The sequence below is a fragment of the Enhydra lutris genome, unplaced genomic scaffold (genome assembly GCF_002288905.1).
Source record: "Enhydra lutris kenyoni isolate GAN:26980312 unplaced genomic scaffold, ASM228890v2 scaffoldscaffold21, whole genome shotgun sequence".
Classification (NCBI taxonomy): Eukaryota; Metazoa; Chordata; class Mammalia; order Carnivora; family Mustelidae; genus Enhydra; species Enhydra lutris.
This window is the reverse complement of record NW_019154105.1, coordinates 18,989,894-19,004,330: the sequence shown is the minus strand read 5'-3', so window position 1 is coordinate 19,004,330 and position 14,437 is coordinate 18,989,894. Positions and strand designations below refer to the sequence as shown.

Here is a 14,437-nt window from a genome sequence, read left to right as displayed (position 1 = left end):
TAAAAAGAAGATAGTATCTTTCTTTAAAGGCTTTTGTTTTTCTAACTCTCAGATTAGCCTGGGCTTAAAAACATTGAGACTCAATTGATGTAAACTAATATGTACACCTCATAAGAGTTCTCCTCAGTCATTTTTTTTTTAAAGATTTTATTTATTTATTTGACAGAGAGAGATCACAAATAGGCAGAGAGGCAAAGGGCGGGGGGGGGAAGCAGGCTCCTCGCTGAGCAGAGAGCCTGATGTGGGGCTCGATCCCAGGACGAGATCATGACCTGAGCTGAAGGCAGAGGCTTAACCCACTGAGCCACCCAGGTGCCCCTCAGTCATTTTTGAGAGTTATATACGACTGGGTAGCCACCCCCTAAAACAAGATTTAGAACATTTTCATCACTCCAGAAAGTTCCCTAAGTGCCCCTTTCCAGTCAGTTCCCCATACTTCCCTTGTCTAACCAATTTCTAAAGCTTTATTTGGAAGGGCATAGGAATTCTTGCTTTTCAGCAGATGAAGCCCAAAGGCTACAGCAACCTTTGGTGATATCTTTCTATAAGGAAGAAAAAATGAGCTCATTCTTTTGGTCAAGTGAGGGAGGGAAAGTAAATCATATTTGTTTAACACTTATTCTGTGCTAACCACTACATACCCAGTATTGAATCCGTGTGTGCAAAAATTCTACCATTTCTGAAACACCATTTTCTGGATGCAGAGACTGAGGTTCAAAATTAGAAGGCAGGTTTCCCAAGGTCAAATAATTAGTAGGCACGGTGAGATTGAAAAACCAGAATCATGGAGTTAAAGATTATTTTTCTATAAGCCTGGGACTGTCCTTTTTGGAGATGAATATAAGAATGAAAACTGGTTATTTATGATAAGATTACCACAGGATGATGACAGTGTCTAAACTGTCTCGATCATTTATTAATTTCCTGACACCATTCTGAGATATTTTTTCCAACCTACCTTCAAATTTATGAGGTAATATTGTCATTCATATTTCACAGATCAGGAAACTAGGGATTAGAGATATTAAGAAACTTGCACAAATTCATCTATCAAGTGAATCTTGGAACTGGAATTTAAACAGGGGTCTTCAACTTTAAAGGCTATTCTTTTTAGGGTACCGTGGTGACTCAGTTGGTTGAGCATCCAATCTTGGTTTCAGCTCAGGTCATGATCTTTGGGGCGTGGGATCAGCCCTGCACCCAGCTCCATGCTTGGTATGGAGTTTGAGATCACCCCCGCCCCGAGTTTCCCTTTGCTCTTCCCTCCACTCATGCTCCTGTGTGCTCTTCTTCATAAATAAATAAGTAAAATTTGAAAAAAAAAAAAAAGACTGTGCTTGTTATAAAACTATTTCACTTGTTTTATTTTAATGTTTAAATGTTACTGATTTTTATTTTGACTGAAAACTATTCTTGATGAGTTACTCATTCTGTGTGACAAGTAAGTCCATGAATTATAGATATCAGTTAATGTTATGAAATATGAAAGAATGCATACAATATAGGTGTTTCCCAAAGTATGGAAACAATATAAATGAAAGGATATGTTTTGTGTATAAACATCATATTTTTAAAAATTTAGAGTACAATTAAGGTATATAGCATATTTTACTGAAAAGTGAGTTCTATAGTCCAGACACCGGATGATTAACCATGTAATTTTTTATCCCATGGGTTGGGTGTTTAGTACAAATTAATCACACCCTTCTGTTTCATTCCTGAATCAACTGGAAATTAAGATCAAACTCTTATTTTTAGAATTATCAAAGCTAATTTGAAGAACGGAGCTTCAACGAGAAAGCAAGGTTTCCAATCCATCCTCCTCAAATACTCTCACCTACCTCTTTGTGGAGAGAGAAGTTGGAGAATTTAGATCTCGCATGAAGAAAGCAAGCTTAAGACTTGTTCTAATGAATTTGTACTAGGAAGAAAAAGATGCTACGAGCATGCAGTCTGTGAAAAAAGGAAAGGATCCAGAAAAAGGGAGAGGACCCTGGCATATGCATGCTGCTTTGACTGATGATGATTCACTGAAAACTAGCCTTGTACCAGTTTGTCCAGTCCTTTGAGGTAGAATGAACGGGATCTCCTCTCTGACACTGTTCTAAATGTGAAGGGTTGTGGCGGAACAAGAGCACTTCCTGGGAAGGTGTTATGAGTGGAAGGAGAGAGAAAGGGCCCGTCTATGTTCATTGCTGCTCATGGCTTTCATGTATCTTGAGGTTTCAGTTTGAGTGACCTTAAGGTGTTTGTGTATTTATATTTTAGGTTTTTTTTTTTTTTAAAGATTTTATTCATTTATCTGACAGACAGAGATCACAAGTAGGCACAGAGGCAGGCAGAGAGAGAGGAAGAGAAGCAGGCTCCCCGCTGAGCAGAGAGCCCAATGCAGGGCTCGATCCCAGGACCCTGGGATCATGACCCAAGCTGAAGGCAGAGGCTTTAACCCACTGAGCCACCCAGGCGTTCCCCCCTATATTTTAGGGGTTTTAACACTTATATAGTGGATACTTAATATGCTTAACCTGTTCATTCGCTTAAGACTGCTGCTAGTGTGTTAATTCAGCCTGGCACCATAACTGCATTTGAGATTCACAATAAAATAAAAACCATTAGAGAAGGCATCAGTTGGCAATAAAAATAGGGTCTGAAAAACGTGTACTTTAATTAAAAATGGAGGCTGTTGAAAATGAGAGATTAATGGAGTCATAAAGTAGAAAAATTAAAATGCATATGTAAAACCAAATGGAATAATAGTTCTGAAGATTTGCCTTGTCTTAAAAGGGTCTCTGAAACCTTCCTTTCATCATTAAATTATAATTCTGAAGGTCGTGAAGCCAGGGAAGGGGGAATTTGCACAATGAACATTACTGAGTGGATGATAAGAGTATTACAGTTTACTATCTTATTTAAAAAGATAATGTAATGGAAGAGAATATTATTTTGACTTTATATTTTATGTTTCTTTTCTTTATAAAAAGGTAAAATGCTCATACTTTTGCTGCATTTCCACAAAAGAATACTTCAAATTATGTGGCTCCAAAGTAAATTTATGAGATCAGAATTTATTTTGAGTCATGAAAATGTAAAGCTTCAAATGTTGCTCATTTCTAATTGATTTTCCGGAGGGGAGAAAATGTGGAGGCAGAAAGGAACTCATATCTGTCAGTTACTTTTCTGGAGTCCTACTTGAATTCAGTGAATTAAGAGACAGTTTGGTCTACCATGTGGTTCAGTATCTCAGGTCACATCTCATACCCCAATTTGGCTCTGCCACAGTTTTATACTGGGCACATGAGTCAAATCATTTAACTCTCCCTCCTTTTTTTTTTTTTTTTTTCCCATCTACAATTTAAAATACAGAAGAATCACTACTGGGGACAGTTGCTAGCATCTTATGTACTCATTGTCTATATGTGAAAATTAGCAAGATCCTTCCACCATAATACTTCCATATTGCTCTGTAGCAGTGATCATTTATCATACTAAAAAAATCTTGTCCTTATGTGTACAACTTTCTCAATACATCATGTATACATATCAGTGTCTTTAGATAAGAATAACAACCTCATGCTTTAAAGAGGTTCGAAGGAAGGGGAAGGTCGATTGCTGGTAATTTCATTAGTTCAGAGTATAGCTTTTTCAGTATATTTGCCAATGGGCCTACAATAGATGGATGTTCTCCACAGAACACAGTCTTCAACCCCCCAAATGAAAGATATGATTTGGTTGTCCCATAAATCATCTTTCCAAGAAAGCAAGCTGTTCTTGCAATATGATGGCAGATGGAGCAGCTTTTTACCAGTGGGGGGTTTTGTTCTTTGCTGCCAAGGATATTGAGGAAAGAAGGAATTATGCTAATTTATCTGTTTTTCTCCTTTGCGAGCAACTTTACATATATCAAGAACTCGTTTTAGGATCTGAGTTATTATTTTTTGGCATTGGCACAAATTGTCTGCTGAATGTATATATGCTGTTTAACCTTTAAACATTAGATATGAACGCCATATACTGTCAAAGGGTCTTCTTCTTGTCGAATTTCAAAAAGTCATGGGAAGGTTAAGGTCTCGAAAACATTCTGGGTAGTCTCACTGCCCAGTTTCTAAGATCATTTGCAGATTATGAGAGCTCTTAGAAAAGTAGGGACTTTCTTTCTTCTAGATAAAACCTAATAAATATACATACATAAATCGGACCAACTCTGATTCTGATTAACCCTTCAGAGATTATTTATTAAATATCCAGGTCTCTGGAAGAATAGAGAGCTTAGGCTCTTAGTAAACCATACTTAGAGTACTGGGTTCGGATATATGTTCAAATGGTTTTGCTGTCTCTCCTGACTTTATACAATGGCTGCTCAAATGAAGAAACTGTTCTCCCTCTGTGACGAATACCGATTTTCCATTCTTAGCCAAGGGCATGGGTTATTCCAGGGTGTAGTCAAGAGATCAATCCATCAGGACATATAATTATATCCTCCACTTTGGTGCCTTCAAAGAGAGTATCTTGTGAAAATTATTAGTTTTCTCAAGCAGTCACCCATGTATTGAAATTGCAAGATCAAATCCAAAATCCTTTGAGCTTTTTTGGAATAAAGATAGCATGTGAAAATAGTGAGCATCCTCATTACAATTACTACTTTCTAAGAAACGCTTTTTCCATGCCCTCTAAGATCAGCTTATTTTTTTTTTAGATTTCCTTTGTTCCCTTTTCTTTCATCTGCTGCTTTTTACTTGTCCCACTTCAGGGGAAGATAATTGAATCACCTCATGCTGAGTGCTTGTGGACCCTACAAATTTAATGCCTGTAAATAAATTATGCATGTTCTACAGGAGTTAGAAAGAGTGGAATGGGTATATTCTGGTCTAGGTTGTGACTTCAGATGAATAGTTAATAGCTTAGATGTCTTACATTATTCTGATAGAGGAGGCAGAAAGGATATCGAGATCTTAAGCAAGGACATTCTCCTTTGTGCCAAATTTCAGCTTTAGGTATGTCTTCTGCTTTCTGACCTTCTTATCCTGACTGTTGAATGATGCCGACAAAACAAAACAAAACCCAGAAAACAACCTACTATTCCTAAGGTGAAATTCAGGATAATATAGGCTGTATTGCAGTTACAAATAAAAGTTTTAACACAGTAAAGATTTGTTTCCTGCTTATATTCAGTGCATGTCAGGTGATTTTCTTGGGTTATTTTCTAAATCATGATTTGTAGACCGAGGTTACTTCCATTTTATTATTATTCCTTCCAGAATATATGGCTTTTAATGTTGTGGTAGTATGAAAAGAGCTAGACGACAGAGCTTCGTTTGAGGGCCAGGTCTGCCCACATTTTATAATGTGGGGTATGAGCTCTATTGTCTCTACCCATAGTTAGTGCTCCTATCATTTAACTCATTTAACAAAACCTATGTTTTTTCCTTCAGGTAACTTTCAAATCATGTTATACACACCTAGATACTTCAGGTGTCTTAGTGTTCATAAGCCATTATTAAAAATTTAGAGGAGGGTAAAGTTGAAAGAATGACACCATTAGACTTCAAGATTCACTATAAAGCAATAGTAATTAAGGCAGTATGGTACTGGTAAAAGGATAGAAATTTTTTTTTGTTAAAAGAAAATGGAACAGAAAAAGAGTTCAGAAGTAGACCCTCACAAATATGATCAACTCAGAGTATACACTAAGGAGCAAAGGCAACTCAGTGAAGAAAAGAGTCTTTTCAACAGATGGTATTGCAATACCTGGATATCCACATGTAAAACATATGAAGCTAGGAACACACCTTAATTTTTTCACAAAAATTAATAAATAAATGAAAGACCTAATGTAGCTCAAAACTATAAAACTCCTAGAAGACAATATAGGATAAAGTTTTGGCGAGCAAGTAACTTACTAAGAAAGACGATGGAGATGGCAAAGAAGCATATGGAAATATGCACAGCACCATTGGTCATTAGAAAATGGTAAATTAAGACAAAAATGAGTTTCCGCTACACACTTATTAGAATGGCTAAAATCCAAAACACCGACACCATCCAGTGTTGGTGAGGATACGGAACCACAGGAACTCTCATTCATTGGTGATGAGAATGCATAATGATACAACCACTTTGGAAGACAGTGTGGCAGTTTTTGTTTCTGTTTTTAAGGTGTTTATTTTTCTAGAAGTTTTATTTATTTATTTTTAATAATCTCTGCACCCAACCTGGGGCTCAAACTCATGACACCAAGATTAAGAATTGTATGCTTTTCCAACTAAGCCAGCCAGGTGCTCTAGTATGGCAGGTTTTTGTTTTTGTTTTTGTTTCTTTTATTTTGTTTTTAATAATACTCTTACATATGGGGGCACCTGGGTGGCTCAGTGGGTTGGGCCTCTACCTTTGTATCAGGTCATGATCTCAAGGTCCTGGGATTGAGCCCTGCATCGGGCTCTCTGCTCAGCAGGGAGCCTGCTTCCCCCTCTCTCTGTGTCTGCCTCTCTGCCTATTTGTGATCTCTCTCTCTGTCAAATAAATAAATAAAATCTTTAAAAAAATAATACTCTTACATATGATTTAGAAGTCATGCTCTTTGGTATTTGTCCAAATGTTGAAAACATACGTCTACACAAAAATCTGCACATGAAAGTTTATAGAAGCTTCAATCATAATTGCCAAAACTTGGAAGATAGGTTCACGGATGAATAAATTGTTATATCCAGACAATGGTATATTATTTCAGATAAAAAGAAAGGAGCTATCAGCACATTAAAAGACATGGAAGAATCTTACATGCATATTTCTTGGTGAAAAAGCTAGTCTGATTCCACATGCTATAATTTCAAATATGTAATTTTGGGGGGGTGTTTTTTTTGTCTTTTTTGTCTTTTTTTGTCTTGGAGGTAGGGGGCAAGTGTTCAGGAGCTCTTGGTGCGTCAGTAGTTTCCTCTTCACAATCATAGGCTTCTGACTGCTCAGGATGGTGTTGGTCCTGTGAAGGGCAGCCATACGCAGATCTGGGTGGTACTTGTTCTTGTGGATCATGTGCCTGATTCTGTGAAGTGTAGCCCAGACATTCTTATTGATGGTAGTCCACTGGTGGGTGACAGGTTTCCGCTGGTCTGTTGTCTGCTTCATGACTACCACTACGCTTTTGCTTTCTGGTTACTGGTGCCACGCCCATAGTTGTGCAGTGAATCAGCTTATTGTAGGGGAGGAGCTGTGAACCTTCAGTTTCTTGGGTTCGGTGCTGTATATCTGCTTGTTCCTCTTGATCAGGAAGCTGGAGCTGTTGCACAAGACTATCCCTTGCAGGTGGGTGGAAATGGCAGCACCTCCTCTTGCTATAGTACTTGGAGATAGAAAGAGTCCAACTCTGCAATAATTTTGGAAAGGGAAAACTTGAGATATAGTAAAAAGATCAGTGGTTGCCAGGGACTCATGAGAATGGGAGAAGGATGGACAGTAGGAACACAGACAGATTTTAGGGCGGTGAAACTATCTTGTAGTACACTATAATATTGATGTATCTCTCCATAAATTTGTTAAAACTCATCGAATACACAATACACAGAGTGAACCCTCATGTGAACTATGGCCTTTAGTTAATATTTGTTGACTGTAACAAATACATCACACTAATATAAGATGTGCTAATAGGGAAAACTGTAAGTTCAGGGAGATAGAGTAAAGTAGTTTATAAGGGAACTCTATACTTTCTGCTTAAATTTTTTTGTGGCTCTGAAACTTCTCTAAAAATAGAGTGGATTAGTTAAACATAATTTAAATACATCTGTTATTTCACCTTACTGTAACAGACAAACTTGTCTTTTTCTTTATTGAGCAGGAACCTACCTCGTACATTTCTGAGTGTGCCCACCTTTTGCCATATAGTAATCTCTTGGGCACTTTACCTTTCCCACTTGCTGGAGGTGAGCACTTTCCCGTACTGTTAGCTCCTTGGAAACTATTAATTTTGATTCAGATTCCAGTCAGTTTATTCAAGCCCAGTGGTTCTCAACTGGGGGTTATTTTGCTTTCCAGGAGACATTTGACAATGTCTGGAAACATTTCTTGTTGTTACCATTGAGGTGGGGGACGGTCAATGTGTACTATTGGAACCCAGTGAGAAGAGCTCAGGGATGATTCTACACATTCTGTAATGCACAGGACAGCCTCCCATGGCCAAGAAATACCCATTCTCAAATGTCAATAGTATGATGGTTAAATTCTGCTTAGCCTCGCCGTTTTTCACACTTTGTTGGAAATGGAATGCATTATCTAGTTATTTTCATCACTCATTAATTCAGTCATTGGATACTAATGAGATAACTACTGCAATAAGAACTTGTAATTGATGTTTTTAAGTGCGAACACGTACATGGGAGCTTGATACAACCTGGGGTATCAAGGAAGGGATCTTGAAGCTGAGATTTGAAGAGTAAGGGATAGTGAAATTTGTGAGAGAGGCCTGGAGACTGCTATGGACAGGGAAAAGTGTTCAAAGCAGAGATAACACTTTCTGAGGCTGGTAAGAATCAAACCTGCCTTTTCCAGAGGAGGAATTGCTCAGTTCTTACCTAAGATAACTCACTGGTGCCTTGTCCCACACCCTTACTTCTGATTTGATATCTGATCCACGGTTGACTGTGGACAGTCTTTGATTCTTTACATCAATTCCAAGACACAGAATTCATAACTGCTTTATAGGTCATCCCAAACCACCCACAGGAATTGAGTGAAAGGTCTGACGTACAACCTAAACTAGCCACAAATTCCCCTGTGGGGAGCCTCAGGATATTAGGCCAGGGCTCTGTATAAACCTTTTTCCATGGTATTAAGGAGACTAAGCATTGTCCAAAGGCAGTGGTAAAAGTGTAGTTCAATCATGATACATACCAAGTAATGTGTGTAATTGTTGAATCATTATATTGCAAACCTGAAACTAATATAATACCCTATTAACTGTACTGGAATTAAAATAGTAAAGATAAGTCAAAGAAAGTAATTCAGTATAATCCTTAAAAAAAAAAAAAAAAAAAAAAGTACAAGTAATCCCAAAGGAGGGACTGCAGATACAGGGAACCAGGGTGGGCTTGCTTTTAAGTCTTGGCTACATAAATTTAATAGGACTCTTCCTCTTAGCAGCAACTTCTGGAAATTATGAAAGAAGACTAGGGACCAAGAGATACAGCGAGAGCCAGACTTGATTGGCTTTTATGGGGCTTTGACTATTGTTTTCTAAAATGCAATAAAACCATTTTCAAATTGCTCTCAGTCTTAGTAATGAGTTCTCAAGATGACATCACTTCTTAGAAAGTTAGAAGTGAAATGAACTTCTAGAAAAAGTTTGTCTAATTTCTCCCTATTTTCTAGTTATGTATCATGTATAAAAATATACTTCTGAATTCACATGCTTTATAGTCTTTCTTTTGTAGATATTTATTGAGAGTATCTATTATGCACCAGAACTGAGGTACTGAGATATAACAAAAAATGAAAATTTAGGCGCCTGGGTGGCTCAGTCGTTAAGGTCTGCCTTCAGCTCAGGTCATGATCCCAGGGTCCTGGGATCGAGCTCCACATCGGGCTCCCTGCTCCTTGGGAAGCCTACTTCTCCCTCTCCCACTCTCCCTGCTTGTGTTCCCTCTCTTGCTGTGTCTCTTTGTCAAATAAATAAATAAAATCTTAAAAAAGAAAATGAAAATGTATCCCTGCTCTCATGAAATTTAATTTTATGTGGGTAAGGGGATAGACTATGAGAAAAATTATAAATAACTTATTGAATAGAACGATTTCAGATAATGCTAAATATAATTAAAATAGTACAAGGTAAAGAAATGTAGAGCGATCTTGGGTTGCTGGCATAGGCTCCTTTAGGGAGTAAGATTTGGGATGAGACCCAAATGATAACAAAGAGGAAGCCTCTTGAGCTGCTGGGGGAATAGCAAATGCAAGAGCCTTGAAACAAATGTGACTTATTTCAAAGGCAGAAAAGGCCAGTTTGGTTGGCATTTAGTATGGCAGGCCAAGTGGGATAAAACATAAAGTTAGAAAGATACGCTAGGGCTGAATTATGTAGGATCCTAAGATGCCACAGTAAGAAATTTAGATTTTCTTCTGCTTGTAAATCAGTTTAGATAGTTACAAGAAGGAAGAATGATAGATCTCATTTACCTTGTAAAAGATCATTCTGGTTAGTAGATGGGTAATGAACTGGGGGTGAGTTGGAGGTAATAGTAAAAGGTAGGGGATCAGTTACAAGGCTTTTTCAGGTTTTTAGGTGAAAGATAATGGTAAGTTTCTAGAATTGTAGTAGTGAGCTATAAAAAAAACTGGTTTGATTTGGGAAATGATTTGGAATTATTCCATTCAGTTCTATTCATTTTGATGTTTTTAAGACTGTTTACCTTGGGATTTTAAATATTTGAGTACATTTTTTGTGAATATATCAAGTGTCTAATATATAATGTGGTGCCCGCCCCCCTTGCCCCCTTTCCTTCCCTCCTTTTGAACTATGGAAAGGGAAATAAACAATTTTAGGCCATTTTCCTAATGCCTCTTACTCAAGATGAATTTTGTTAAAGACAATTTAGTAGTTAAATTCCCGATACTACAAAAATTTAACAGTGTAAATTGATTTGTTGTAAGTTTTTTCTTAAGGGTTTACCTTTTAAACTTCCACTCAGACTTAACTTTTGGGGGTATTTTATTATCTGGAAAGGTGTAAAATAAACCCTGAAACTTAGAGAAATGAAAGCTCTGTTCTCAGTTCCCTTACAGCTCTGAAAACGGTGGTCACTTTTTGGTGGTGTGATAGCTTTGTTATCAACTGTGAGGCTGGAACGGTAATGCAGGTTTTGAAGCACGTTAGTATAGTTCTTAGAACTAAATCCAGGAGAGGATAGGCCGACTTCTATCTAACCTGCTGGTACTGCTAAAGAAGTAGCGATTATTTTAACTTTTTAAAATATATAGCAGATTTGTGGTGGAACCATTTGCAGGTACCCTGGTAGATTGAAGGCACTTTTGACCCAGAGATTAATAAGAACCTCGCAAAGGCTTTTGCCATGTCATTATTCAAAGAGTGGTTAGAGTACATTCATTATGTACTGCCAGGATCCTTAAGGGGTTTATAGGAGGGCTGGAAATGGATCTCTCTACATCAAAAGCTATTAACTTGTTTTTTTCTTCTTGCATAAGGGAGACATTAGTAGGCTTTTCTTTATGCACTGGGTTTGATACTTTTTTTGAAGGGCACAGTCAGTATGAATTGTGAAATGTGAATGCAGATTAGTGGAGAGCGAAGTAGCTTGTTTCCCAGTTATATTTTTTGATTGGAGAAAGAAAAGCAAAGTGAAGATTGCAGCTTTTCTTCTTATAGATACAGTATCCAGGGACTGTATTAGGTTTCCAGCCTGTCACACTAACAGTTTTAATAGCAAAATATCTTCTGAAAATCTTTTTTACTCTTCTCCACCCTGATGTAAAAACTCAAAGGGAGAGCTATTATTTTTGTGCATTATAGAAAGAAAATAAATAGGATATTATTGAAAATAAATGTATTTTTTTCAATGTCAATCTGCTTAACTTTGAAAGAAGATTATTACAAGCAACACTAGACAAAGAGACTCAAGATGAAGATTTTGGCTCTGGTTTTGCTAATGGACCAAACTTACCATTTCAGAATTCCAGTTACCTGGCAGCCAAAGGGCCATAGTATTTGCTTTGCTGTGAGGTCAAGATTGTTTAGAGGATCAAATGAGGTAATGCTTGGAAAAGTTTGTGACTCATGAAGTAGTGTCGCATCATTGTAGTTCTCATGATTTGAGTCATCACTCCTTTTCAGAAGAATTCACAACATACACAGTGTCTGCTGCGGTCTTGTCACTGTTCTGGGAAGCTCGGTCATGCTAGCTCACAGAATGACAAAGACACTGTGCATAGTCTTCAGATAAGTGTCATCAGGGACCCTCATCAGGATAATAGCTTTGCACCACTGAATATGCTATGATTGTAGTATGCACCACGTTAGCCCAGTTACAACAGCTCTAAGATTGTGCAAATATGAAAACTCCTTCAGTTAAATTTTCTATGTTTTTTCCTTGGCAAATTTAATACCCAGAGAATTTAAAATATTTTAAATAGGATTATTATGTCGACAGTCACAAGGCTAGTGAAATCTCATATTTATTTAGCAATTATTCACTATCAGATATTTGGCAGGTCCTATAAAATAATTCTCTAATTTGATTCTTATAACAGTCTTGCATATTATGATCACTTTAGTTAAAATGGAAACTTGAAGATGTTAAATAACTTGTCCAGATGACATCTGGTATGTGGTATAATTAAGAACCAGGCTACCTGGTTTTAAAACAAGCCCTGAAGTACTAACTTATACTTCCTTTCAAGGTTATTTTTTTTGTGAAAAATGTAAACAAAATTTTATACTGATATGTGGTATTTTTGGAAACTCAAAAACACCAGTCAAGAAAAACACAATCTTTCACTATTGGGAAAGAAAATTTTGGTCCTTTCTACAACAACTTGGAAAAAAAAAAATCACGGAGTAATTTGACAAAAATCTAGACATCAGTAGTACTTTCTGTCCTATATTTCCAAGATATTAAATTTTTCCTTTGTCTTTTATTCTGTTCAGAATCTTGGGTATATTTACATGTTTATACTTACAGAGCTAAGAAAAGGATGGGAATGTCTAACTAATTCTTGAAAATCGACTTTATTGTATTTTGTTGGTTTAGAAATTCTTCCCCTTCTCACCTCGTGTTGTGGTTGATGAGCAGTCCTGAGTATGCAGTCTATAACATTTAGCATCAAAGAATGTAGACCCAATCCCAGTTCGCTATTAGTGAGACTCCTATATTGATAATTTGTGTATTCCACCGAGTTCAAATTTGGTCATACATAAAATGGGAGTAACTATTAAAAAGCTTTTGTAATGTGCTTGAAAGTGCTTTGTGAACTATTGAATGCTATATAAATAATTAAATTAAAGATCGTTAAGCGATATCATTAAGTGATAAACTGCAGATCCTAAGCAGTTGCATAGTGTAAGGGGCTCGTGTCAGTATAACTTTCTTAAATTTTAAATATAAAAGAACTAAAATATGTGCATGTGCTTTGGCTAACTGTTTCTCCTTTACTATACACTGAATTTGGTCCCCTCTCTTCAGCTTCTATGTTGAAGTCCTAATCTCAATGTGATTGCATTTGGAGATAGGTTCTGTGAAGCAGAAATAAAGGTTAATGAGGTCCTAAGTGTTGGGCCCTCATCCAGTAGGACAAATGCTCTCATAAGAAGTGAGACTAGACACCAGGACTCTCTTGTCCATGTGACGATACAGTGAGAAGGCAGCTGTTTGCAAGGCAGGTACTAAATTGGCCAGGACCTCGATCTTTGATTTCCCAGCTTCTGGCATTGCGAGAAATACATTTCTGTTTAAGCCACCCAGTGTGTGGTATTTTATTATGGCAGCCCAAGACACGTTTTCCAGTATACTAATATAGCTAAGGATAGTAGTAACAAATAGAACTAGTAATAAGTTACTAGTAATAAGTTATACACATACACAAAGAGAAAGGGAGGTTGATACTAAGGAATGCGCTCAAGCTGGAGAGTCAAGTAAGAGTTGATGCTGCTGTCTTGAGTCTGAAGGCTCATTACTCAGTAGAATTTCTGTGTTGCAGCCTAACGGTAAAATTCTTTATTCCTTGTGAAACCTTGGTCTTTTTGTTCTATAGGCCTTCAATTTATTGGATGAGGCCCAGTCATATTATGAAGGGTAATCCACTTAAATAAAGTCAACGGATTATAAATGTTAATCACATCCAAAACAAAACAAAACAAAACCCCCCAAAACCAAAACGCCTTTGCAGCAACTTTTAGAATAGTGTTTGGCAAGCAATTGGTCATTGTAGTCTACTGAGCTAACAAAATTAACCATTACACTGCTGCAACAAATTACTACAAATTTAGTGGCTTAAAATAACATACTTATTACCTTAAAGTCTGGAGATCAGAAGTTTGAAATGGTTCTAACTGGCCTAAAGCCAAGATGTTGGCAGGACTGACTGACCTCCTTTTGGAGGTTCTAGGAGAAAATCTCTTTCCTGTGTTTTTCAGTTTCTAGTCTGTTTGCATTCCTTGGCTCAGGGTTTCATTCCTCTGTCTTCAAAGCTAATTTCTTCTTCTTTCCTAGTTCCCTCTCTTCTACCAGTATCTTCCTTTTATAGGGTCTCTTGTGATTACACAGGTCAACTGAGATAATCCTGCTAATCTCTTCATGTAAAGATCTGCAGATTAGCATCCTTAAATCCATTTGGAACCTTAATTTCTCTTTTCCATGTAACATGAGATATTCACAAGCTCTGGGATTTAGGACTTGGACATCTTGGGTGGGCAGTGGGGAAGGGATGTAGATTCTTCTGCCTA

The 14,437-nt window shown here is 37.2% G+C and overlaps 1 pseudogene; it reads right to left on the bottom strand.

The window, feature by feature from the left end:
* Positions 1–445: 445 nt before the first annotated feature.
* LOC111148840 lies at positions 446–13,424 on the bottom strand (annotated as a pseudogene).
* Positions 13,425–14,437: the final 1,013 nt, after the last annotated feature.